At 41.9% G+C, this 12,062-nt stretch overlaps 1 long non-coding RNA gene across 1 annotated transcript; it reads right to left on the reverse strand.

Annotated features, from left to right (window-relative positions):
- Window positions 1–4,584: 4,584 nt before the first annotated feature.
- Window positions 4,585–10,895, reverse strand: LOC309337705. Its single transcript, XR_014154513.1, has 2 exons — window positions 10,805–10,895; window positions 4,585–5,374 (listed from the first exon to the last, which is right to left on the reverse strand). It is a non-coding gene; the product is annotated as an uncharacterized lncRNA (long non-coding RNA).
- Window positions 10,896–12,062: the final 1,167 nt, after the last annotated feature.

Below are 12,062 nucleotides of genomic sequence, written 5' to 3' on the forward strand. Positions count from 1 at the left end.
TGCTCAAGGTAGACGTAGGAAGCATGAATGGACTACTATACAGGGCAGATTCTGGAGAAGTGAATAAACTTCTGCGCAAGGATGCTGCTGAAGGAGTTAATACTCCAGAAGAAAAAGACATTCAGCTGTAAGTGGACCCTAGTGTGAAACTGCTGACACTCCAGAGGTTTCTTCTGAAGTTTCTACTGCAATAGAGGCAAGCTGATTTCCCATCAGCTACAATGGAAATGTCTCTGGTCTTCCGTAACATCTGTATGGTCCTTTCTCATGTGAACAAATATCTTTCTAGGCTATTGTGTCCAGCACAGACACAGGAAGTCTTTCAAATTCCCTACACCATGGGAGGAAATAGTGTACTTCAGAAAGAGCAAGTAATCCAGAACAGATGATCCCTTGGTTTATTTTTAAAAATACTGACACATAACTATATCTTACAAGGTGCATCATTGTTTCTCATATATAGAACTGGTGGTTTCATCTAAGGTACACACAGTTAGATATAGTATACTAGAAAGGAGAGGACCAGGGAACGAACCTGTTAAGAGTATTTCCCTACCCCACCCCAAGAAGTAAGTAAATAAAATTATGTGTAGCAACATAGTGGGGGCATGATCCTGCCAAATTAAGCACCAATTACACTGGGAGTAAGGCCCCTTTACCCAGTGATTACACTGAAAGTAACACGCAGCTGGGCCTCCATGTGCTCAATAAATTCACGTAAGGTGTTAGGGTGTTGTGGCCGTAGGCTCTTGGTGTAGTCCAGTGAACATCTACAGTGTGCCTACATGCATATTCACATCTTCCCCATGACTAGGGGCTTGACTTTGTAGGGTTCCCAACCACAAGAAAGATGCCTATGTATACCCATTGGCATGTGTATAGGAACACTGCATACACGGATGAGAAGGCATGCAAAGTAGGAAGCAGAGATTGCCACTGCAATGCTGCTCTCCAGCAAAACACACACCCCAGTGCCCATCCAGGAAATGTGTGCAGCCTCAGCCACACTTCTAAAAGAATACTTAGAAGAATATTTGCTTAACTCTCCTAATTTCCAAACACTTATTATCTCTGGTTGGAGAATGGCCCTTTGTTTATGTTTCCTGCTTTTCTGTGATTCTATTGTTGAATATTGTAGGGGGAAAATGCTTTTCTAGCAGTCATCGGTACAGCATGATGAGGGAATTAAAAGAAAGATCTCACGAGCCTTTTAGATAAATGAATTAAAGTTTTTACCAGAAACTTGGCATTCACCGACTGGGCAAAAATAAAAGGTTGCATGCATAGGAAGTGGAAATGAGACCATCTGGACAGTATGAAATCTTGTGCCAACAGGGCCTTGGGCACAGAGAGAAAACAGCAAATTGACAGTGTGACAACTTTTTTTGGTATAAATTTTGCTTTAGTCTAGGATTTTGTCTTCTGGGTTACCTATGAAGTCGGTAGGAATTTTAGAAGTTATTGTGCTCACTGAAGAATAGTGGTAAGGTAGCAAGAATGCAGTGACAAGAAGAAGCACAGAGCTGGCCAGTGAATTAAATTTGTGATGAATAGGAGTTACTGAAATAAGGCATTCCAAATCCTGAATGAATGAATAGATGTGTCTGATACTAGTAATGGGAAGAAATAACAGACAGCCCTACCACACAGTAGGGAGAAGCAATCTCCTTCTAGATACACTATGGGGGGGAGTGCATAGATCAGGCATGGGGCACATGCAGTCCTCCAAATGTTGTTTGGAGGGGGTCAGCAGGGGTCAGCAAACTTTTCCAGCAGGGGGCTGGTCCACTGTCCCTCAGACCTTGTGGGGAGCTGGATTATATTGGGGGGGACACAAATTCATATGCCCCACAAATAACCCAGAGGTGCATTTTAAATAAAAACACACATTCTATGCATGTAAAAACACACTGATTCCCGGACCGTCCGCGGGCCGGATTTAGAAGGTGATTGGGCCGGATCCAACCCCTGGGCCTTAGTTTGCCTACCCATGCATCAGACCATCAATATGGACAATGGTCAGTCAGGGATCATGATGATAGCTAGAGTCAGGCAAGTCTGGGCTACTGCTGTGTGTTGTCTAACTTCCAATTTCCAACAAAGATAAGGTCTTTTTGTATGATCACATATTGTGCAGTTTTTCTCATCTACCTGTAAAAAGCGGTTTTCAGTGCCATCTCTCTTTAAGGATTCCTTGCTTTGATTGACTGATTTGGACACAACCCTTAATCCCCTTCTCTGGGGACAGGTTGCAACAGTTGTAGAGCCAAACCAGACTAACAACCCTGGTTCAATCATTTCCTGTGAGCAGAAGAGCTCCATCATTCATAAGTAGAGGGGAAGGATATTTATAGCAACTGAAATAGCTGTGGTAGCAGCATGTTCAGGGGAAGTATAGAAGGGAGAAGCAGTAGGGATAGCTGTGACCTGCACGTCCTGGTGGTTTGTCTCCAAGGGGATCTAACTGGCTCCTGTTGGAACTGGTGTGCTGGGTTAAATGGACTTTAGTCTGCTCCAGGCAGTCAATTCTTGCTTTCATGAAGCTGCCCCCACTGTGAAAGTGATTGGGGGCATGAGCACATACAGAGAGACAATATGCAAATTAAAGGAATTGTGATTAGGCCAGTATTCTTATTTGTGGGTGTATTAAATTCCAAGATGCCCCTTAACTCCAGCGCAACCATTTTTATGTGCCTTAATTATATATATATATATATTTTAAAAAGCACTGCTGTTTGTGAAATCTGACCAGTGGTGACCACGGAGGTAGCCTGCAATTTATTGTTACAAGTGCCCCTGTCACTTCTGCAGCATGTACATATCTCTGATTTCCATGGCTGTGCTATCTTGCATACAGCACAAAGTCTGCACAGTTTGCAGTGATAAATCGGGTGTCCCTGCTGACATTATTAGATGTAGCAGCTGCCTTTTGTAATGCTGATCATGAGGTGTTATTGACATGCCTATATATCATAGAAAGGGAGCACATGTTTCCTCTCCAGTGACTTTCTGAGAAATAATCCAATATCTTTCTTGTATGAATGCTCTGAGCTGCCTCTGTTCCTTCTCCTTAACAATGAGCATTAGAATGAGTAGAGGTGTTTTGGGCTTCATTGTACAGATGCTCAGCTTTGCCTGTGCATTCCTAGTATCAAATTTGGGTGGGGGGAGCTTTTGCTTTTTAAGTGTCTAATGTATTTCAGATTACTCTGTTGGCTAATGCCGATGTCAATATCTGAAGAGCAGTGCATTAGATAGAGTTACAACCTGACCCTATCCTTGAGAACCTACCATTTGGAAGTCCCTCTCATTGTGTAGATAGGGCCAGAGAGATAATTGTTTCTGAGTGCCCTCTCTGACATGACAGAGCATATTAGGGCCCCTGTGTTGTTTGCCCTCCTAGGTGTGTGACATCATACTGGGTTCATAAGGAAAGGGTTAACTAATTGTAAAATGACTAACCTATAGGAACCCAAGGGGAGGAGTTAGAGTTAGAGTTATTAAGAAGTCAATCTGGAGTTAGAGAAGAGAGAGGGAGGATAAGTCTGTGGGTTGGGCTAATCTGATGTGAGAGAGTGAGAGAAACTGTTAAATTGAGATAATCAGTCAGAAGGTATTAGGAAGGTATAGGCCGGTAAAGAAACTAAGGATAAGAAACTGACAAAAAAGTTAACTGAGAAACCATACTTGTTAATGCTTACAAAATAAACTTGCTTATTTGATTTAATTTTAACAACTGTCTGGACTCAGTGTGTACCCGAGAGTAACGGGTTGGTGGCAGCGGGGAAGCGAGCACAGTGGTGGCACAGGGATCAATAGACAGTCAAGCGTTCGGGGACCCTGTGTGATCGCCACAGTCCCTTATATACTGGGGAGCTACATGCAACAAAACAGGCCAGGCAGTGGCAGGTGGTAGAAGTCCCACTGGAAAGAGGTCTAAACACATGCTAGAACACATAATCATGCCTACAGTGTGGCAGTGAAAGCAGTGACTGCTTCACTGCTTCCATCACATCCTCAAAGTGGTTGATAGGCTGCTGGCATCTATATTGGTAGATGGGGCCTGGGACTCCTCAGAGGCCTTCTGTGAGTTGCTTGCTGATCACTTTGAGGAGAATGCTAAAATCCGACGCACACCCCCCTGCCTCTTGTGCTGTGCTCTACAGCATTGTTGTGGCGCCCCCTACAGTGTGGCAGCCTGTGCTGCTGCACCAGTTGAGTCTGGTGCCTCTGTAATGGCTGATTAAAGCTAGCCAAAGGGGCATGACTGGGTGGGTTCAGGGTGTGTTGAACATTCTTCTATATGAGTACATGGTGCTGGTATTTATTTATTATGTATTTATTAAATTTGTATATTGCCTTTAATCCAAAAATAAAAGGCAGGTCACAACATAAAAATATAAAATGAGAAATCAAAATGCATAATAAAAACAAAAACAAATAACCTCCCTCCCACAAATACAAGGCCTGGTTATAGAGAAACATTTTTGCCTGGTGCCTGATCAAACCAAGTTCAGGGTTTGGTTTTAATATATAAGGCCCTATGACTGGTACCTACTATCTGCACTTTTCAGAAATAAGGCATTTATTTGTAAGTAAAGAAGCAAACTTTTATTACAGCAGTCTAACAGTACAAACTCAACAGCTAGGAAATAGAATCTTATCTAGGTGCTCTTGCAAGGCCAAGGCGTGATAACAATAAATCCAAGTCAAGAGCAAAGGCCAAGGCTGAAGAGGCCAAGATGAGTAGCCAGAGCTCCAAGACACTGCACAGCAGCTGCAACAGAGTTCCAACAAATTTCCACACCTACCCACCAAGCTTGTAAGCAGAGACAAAAGGCTCAACTACTCACAAGAATCTCTGTGAGAATTCCTGGCCTGAAGGTGAGCATTTCTCCAAGGAAGATAAATCTCCTCTCTTACCTTGAGGAACCACTTTTACCTGGGAGACATTGCTGGACATGCATTTTCATCTGAATTTTCCTGCTCTGTCACAGCAGGCTGCTCTTCTCAGCCTCCATCGTTGTCCACAGACTGGGTAGTGGCAACCTCTGGGTCTCATCAGGTACTGGTGCATCTGGGGTCATTTGGGGGGGGGTAGGTTCCACCAGTGGACTTTGCTGCATAGTCTCATTCCCTCCTCCTCTTCCAAGCCCTCATCCTCAAGTGCCTCCCACTTGAATCCAAGAGCTCAGAAAGAACCATGGCTGTTATCCATTTATCAAAGTTACCTTATAATTTGACATTGTATTTTTGAGATTCCAGTTTCTTTCCCTTGCTGAGTCTTGTTTTTCCTGAGCTTTTCTGAAAACAAAGAAACTTTGCATTGGTATCAGTAGTATGCAGTGTGAGGAGTGTCATTCTGGATGTCATTCTGCAGAAAAAGAAAAGAAAACGCATATTAATTTCACATTTCTGGCTATCTCAAGAACTCTGCCTTACAAGGTTTCTATTGGTAAATTTCAGTGTCATGCTTCTGTTTCGCCTGTCAAGTATTATATTTAGATGTTAGACTTTAATCTGTTTACCCTTTTTATTTTCATGAATCAATGTAGGAGCAATTAAATACCTTGTCTACAAGGCAATCATCTATATATAGCCTGTGAAAACCAAGTAATGAAAGGTCACTGGCTGTAGCTGGTGCTCTAGAATGTTTAGAGAAGTCTCTCCAAATGGAACTCTGCTCTTGGAGACTTCACACAGCATCACAGGAACAACAATATAGGGTGTGCAGAACTTGTTCTGACTACCTTCCAAGCAGTAAGCCTTGGAGTTGTAATATTGTATTCCCTAAAATTGGAATGCTTTACCATGAGTATATAACTTTTGGAGGCATAGTTTAAAATTTCTGAAATAAACTGGAATATTGCCATTATACAAGTTGGATATCAATAGTCTGTGATCCACTGCCCAGATAAGGAACTTTACAGGTGACAAATATCACTTCTGTGTAAATTATTTTGGGTACTTTGCATGTACCGGTATATCATCATGGATAATAAAAGCACACATATTTATTTACCGTGTGTATGATCCCAGTGAGTACTGACTTCTTTTGGAGTGAAATTGTCTATTTATTTTATACACATTTATAGTCCACTTTATAACAGAAGTTCTCTGGGCGGCTTACAAGATAGCAAAACACTCTGCAAATGAGTCAAGTATATATTCATCACAGGGGTAAGCTGTAAACATTCTGTTCACAGAAGTGGCAGTTGTGCAAGAAATTGGACTTGAAATGAACTTAACCCTATGCACACTTAAGACCTGACGAAAGTACCGGTATGTTGCATATCCAGTAGAACATGCTGACTGTGTGATGTAGTGGTTAAAAGAGTGTTGCATATGAGGAGAAAAGTTTAGTTCCTCACTGAACAATGATTCTCTCTGGATAGGCTTGGGCAAATTACTCTCTGTCAACATAAACATACTAAAAATGTCATTCTGACTTCCTTGGAGGAAGGGTGTGATAAGATATAAACTAATCCAAGTACATAACTATAGAGTGAGTTTCACCCTTAGTATATTTACATAACCAAATATCAGAGCCGGTATCCAAATAAAATTGAAAATAGTTTTGTGAACTCATGAACGCGTTTAGTGGCAAGCAATGAACTGGGGTGCAGGGCTTGCAATGGAGGAGAAGACTCACCAAATTCAGATGGTATCTGTCACGGACTGTCTACTCCACATACTTAATCTTCAGTTGGAAGTCTTGCAACACTGACCTACAAGACCAACATTATTCATACGTTTTGTACAGTGGTACCTCAGGTTACACACGCTTCAGGTTACATATGCTTCAGGTTACAGACTCCGCTAACCCAGAAATATTACCTCGGGTTAAGAACTTTGCTTCAGGATGAGAACAGAAATCATGCAGCAGCAGTGGGAGGCCCCATTAGCTAAAGTGGTGCTTCAGGTTAAGAACAGTTTCAGGCTGAGAACAGACCTCCAGAACGAATTAAGTTCTTAACCCGAGGTACCACTGTATTTTATTTTATTAGTCATGAAAAACTTTACAATAGCAGTGCACATTCAGCCAATGGAGTATGTGTGAGCAACTGCTAGCAATTGTGATTCGATCTATGCATGCAGTTCTGTCATCATATACGACGGGTAGATTATGCATGCAAATAATGTACAAAGTTACAAAATGAACAACATAGCCAATAAAATGAATATACCGAAGATGGATCCAGCTTTCATTGTCCCTGACTATTGGCCATGCTGGCTGAGGCTGATGAGAGTCCAAAATCAGCTGAAGGGCCACCAGTTCCCTGGTCTAGGCTTTAAAAGAAAGTAAAAAAAATATTTCCCAGCTCTTTCTGTGGTGACAATAACCGAAAATAACTGAAATACATGATAAACAAGTGTTTTTTTAAAGGTGCTGGTGTTAAATTTTTCACCAAAGCCTTAGAATCCCTGCTCAGATGATGGAACCTGCAGAAGCAAGAATGCTCTACCACCAACACCCCTTTCCCTTGCCAATGGCACCATGCCCTCCTCTCCCACCTCCTATGTCAAGAGAGCTGAACCCGCCAAACAGTGCATGTAGAAGGTCAGCTAGATTGGGTTTTTAGCATTTATGTAACGTTTCAGAATGCTCAAATCATTTTACATGTGTTATCAGTCTTCCTGATCCTTGCAGCTGGAGTAAATAATAGCTTCATTGTCTCCAAAGTTACAACTCCACAGAGCTTCTCTGTCTGGACATTACATCCTAACATACTCATATCTAACATCATTATTAACAGAACACAACCGTAATCAGAATTAGAGAATGAAAACTATTGTCAATTTAAACCAACAGACGCAGCCTCAGCACAGAACATTACCTGGGGATTAACGGATGGCAGGGTTTAGTAAAGCAGAGCATAGATTGGACCATTAACTCCTCCCAGTGGGTTATTGATCCACCAGGAAGTACCTTGTGCCTTAATCATTATTCCCAAATGATTCCAGCATTGCTGTGTTCTTCTAGATTTGTGGCATTAGACTCTCAAGCAGGCATGAAGGCCACATAGCAACAACTGTATTTGCCCAACTCTTAGTTTAGAGCAGGTGTAGGAAATGGTGCGCAGGGTCAGAAGCAACAAAGGGTATGGCTAGAAGCAATAGTGGATGGAGCAAAAGATGTGTCTCTTGACTTTGTACAGTAAGCTACATTTCAGCCACAAAAGCAAGAGGTTTCTGCATACAAGCTCATATCTCTCCCCTCTTCATCCAGACAAGCAAGAAGCATCACAGTCCCTCACAGTCCCACAAATTTCAGTGAGGAAAAAGTACTCAAGCAGAGCATGGAGCAGGACTGATGAAAGATGTGGCTTAGAGAGTGGCCTTTGTGATTCCCAAGGGCCAGAAGGCTTAATCCAGCCTCTGAGCCTGAGGTTTATCACCCTGCTTTAGCCTTTGGAGTTCAAGGTATTTCAGCACATTGTGCGGGGAAAGAAGGCAGCAGTAGGGTTCTCTCTTTCAGGTATCTCAACTGTTCTAGATCATTTCTCAGCTTATTCAAGTTAGTTTTTGGAAAGACTTCCTTGACAAGACAGGAGGAAATAGAAAAGACTTTGTGTGGAATAACTCACAAGCTGTGATGTACGGGCTGTATAGGAGTGTCTCTTAAACCAATGGATGCTCAGAATTTCTCATTGTGTCTTGTTTGCTTTTCAGCTGTGTTGCTTTATAACAATATCTGGTTTTCTGTATGTCTGAACTTGCAGCAGTTTTAAAACTGGGGGTGCTGAGAGTTGGAGTGCAACAGCATCTGGAGGGTCACTAAAGGATACATGTGGATGCCTTGTTTCTTCTGAAACGTCCTCTCTGTAGATGTTCTAAACACCCCCCAATATTTGGTATTTGGCTGATATGTGGTATGAGCAGTTAAAATGGAAATTGCTACTGATTTGTCCACAAATTTTCCTTTGAAGAGTTCCCAACTCATGCTTTTGAACTAATAAGAATTTAAGATTGATTCTAGAGGATTTGACTATTGGTGATTCATTCTAATTTGTCTGTGGGATGGTTAGACAGTGCTACATCAAGCAAGTGTCATCCCACACTTCCAGCACATTTTCCTATCACTTTCCTTATTGCAATTTTTTTATTTTAAAAAAATCTTTGGGGGATCTCCAAACCAATTGCACAATCTGAAATTGTGATTGAATCCCATCTTAAAATAGTGACAATCTGGGAGTACCCTAAGCAGCAATTTTGGTACGTATTTAGAAACAAGACTGCCAACATGTACACCCCTAAGCAGCAGGAGAGGAAGAAGAACAGACCATTGAATCAGGTAGAAAGTCAGTGTGCCTTACCATCTGCTGCCTGCCTGCCTGCCTGTCACAGGTTCTTCTCCAGAGACTCTTTATGCCTACAGAATTTGGCATACAAGAGGGAACCAGGCCTGACTCAGCAGTTTGCATTAGCCTTCTGCCAATTTTCATCAGGCTGCATCAGCTTCCTGGGACAGGGACTTCAAAGGAAAGCTGCCTTGGATGGCAGGCACAGTGCTGACAGGCACACCCCTTTGGGAACTGTGAAGGTGCTGTTCTGTTTACTCCTCTTTTAGTTATTTGCCTGGGTCGCAGTTAATCTGGAGATGAATGGGTTATTCCTAGTATTCTTTTAGACAGGTTGGCTAAGTTAGGTGTCAGAGGTCCAGTTCCACACAGATGGCCATTTCCAGAAGACAGTACTAGGAGATTACTGCTTGACCTCTAGACAGTCATACTATGGGATTCTACAGACATCATTCTTTCTCCAGTGCTGTTGAACAGATACATAAAACCACTGAGAGGTCCAATCACATGTGGATGACGCCCAGTTTTTGTTTTTGTTTTTCATCAAATGCAGGTAAGACTGCTATCTGGAACCAAGTGCAGTAATAGACTGGATCAGGGCAAACAAACAGATTCAATCTAGTCACGGCAGAGGTACTGTTGGTAGTGACTTATCTGGGTGGGTGGTGTTCAGCCTCTTCTAGATGGGGGTCACGCACCCTCTAAAAGACCAGGTTCATAGTCTGGTGGTGCTTTTTGACTCAGCGTTATCATTTGAGGTTGCACAGCCTTAAAGTGCTTTTTATCAGCTGTAACCTCACCTGAATGGAGCCATCTTGGCCAAAATTATCTATGCTCTGCCTGAGTCTCATTTGATCATATGACAAATTATGAATATTACAAATATATGGGACCAGGTTATTTGAAAGATTGCCTTTCCCAATATGTATCTACCACAACCTTAAGATCTTCTTTGGATGCCTGGTTCTCTGTGTCCCAAATAAATGAAGTGAGTTGGTTAGCACTAAGGGCTTTTTTTGACAGAGACAACCTAGTTATGGAACAGCCATCTCAGAAAGGTTCACTTGGAACTTTTGGGGATAGGCAAATACAGTTCTGTTCAACTAGCCTTTTTAGTATAAACCATGTAGTCTGGGCCTCTGTTTTAAACCTGTGCTTTAACATTGGGGTTGGGGAGAAGTCCCGTCCCCCCGCACAACTGTGTTTATGCCGTCTTTTGTATTTAAAGCCACCAAATAATTGTATGTTATGAGGCACCATACAAATGCCAATGCTACTACTACAATCGTACTACTACAACAGTACATGTCTGTCTGCTCATTGGTAAGTCCCACTAAATTCACTGGGACTTACTTCCAGGTAAGTGTGCATAGGAGTACACCCTTAATATCTAAATATGTGTGCATATAGGTACTTCACAGCCACCCATTTTAAAACAGTCGCATTTGGAATGGGATATTTCACTTTAACAGAACGACCTCTGCTGTGAAGTATTCTCTTACCTGAAAATATGCTATAGCATTGCACAGAAGTAGTAAGGCTGGCAAGACTCCATTCTCTGGTTTCATGATCTCTTGCGAAAGTGGTTGTAGAGTTACGCTTGTGATCTGTGGTATGCAAAAGGACACTGTATTCTAAAGATTACTGTGGCAGGGAAATAGTTTTACTAGAAGTATGTTTTCGACAGAGAATAGTTTTTGCTTATGCAGATTTGTCTTTATCACACAGATTTATAGATGTGATACTGCAAACCTCCAGAACTCCGGTAGCCAATGTGCTGCCCTCCAGATTTTATTGAAGTGAAGCTCTCATCAGCCCTGCCAGCATGGTAAATAGTCAGGCATCGTGAACAAACATCAGAACAAAGTTGTCAGTGGAGGTCCTGTGTCATCTTGTTACAGTCATGTCATCATTAAATCCCTCAACAATGCCATTTTGTTACTACTACATCTCTTCACATCATAATCTTGCTGGTGCAAGTCCTATAGTAGGATATTTGGCCTTTGCTGTACTGTTCCCAATGCCGTTAGTCATTCATTGCAAAGTTTTGGCTTCATGGTTTCTAACTCCAGGCCACAGGGGTAATACTGGTCCATGTCAATACTAATGACAGATGAGAGTGAGTGTTACTAGATCCAACTGAATGAGATGTCACTTAAACAAACTGTCACCAATATGATGTAGTGCCCCGAATCAACCTTCCAATAAAGGCTTAAAGCAACATTTTGCAACATACAAGTAAAAAGTGAAGCATTGGCAATAATAATAATAAATAATTTCCTGGACTCTTTGAGCTCAATCCATAGAAAAGGATGTGTACCTATGTACCGCTGCTGTTAACAAAAGAGTGGAAAGTGCAGTTAAGCTCTTAAATCCCATTAAATTCAGCAAGCCTTGCATTTCTGTGGATTGTGTCCTTTGACCACAAAGGAGATCTGGTTTATGAAAGAAGTATCCAAAGAAAGAAGTCTGACACTGATCAGTCTCTTGGTTCATAACATGGGAAGTTCTGCAGTAAAGGCAAATGATAACTATTTATTTGCCTTTACTGCAGAACTTCCCATGCTATGAACCAAGAGACTGATCAACACAGAATTTAAACAGAATGGGGGGGGGGTATGGTTCTTTCATCACTTGACAACCTTCTTCAGCAGTTTTTCAGCCCAAGTACTTGCAGCTAAAGAAGAAGTGGGGTGCAGTATTTGCCTTCTGATTTTGGGGTCAATATTCATTTGAATTCAACGACTGATTTTCTTGAAG

The sequence above is a fragment of the Podarcis erhardii genome (assembly GCF_964252035.2).
Source record: "Podarcis erhardii genome assembly, chromosome: 3".
In the NCBI taxonomy this organism is placed as follows: domain Eukaryota; kingdom Metazoa; phylum Chordata; class Lepidosauria; order Squamata; family Lacertidae; genus Podarcis; species Podarcis erhardii.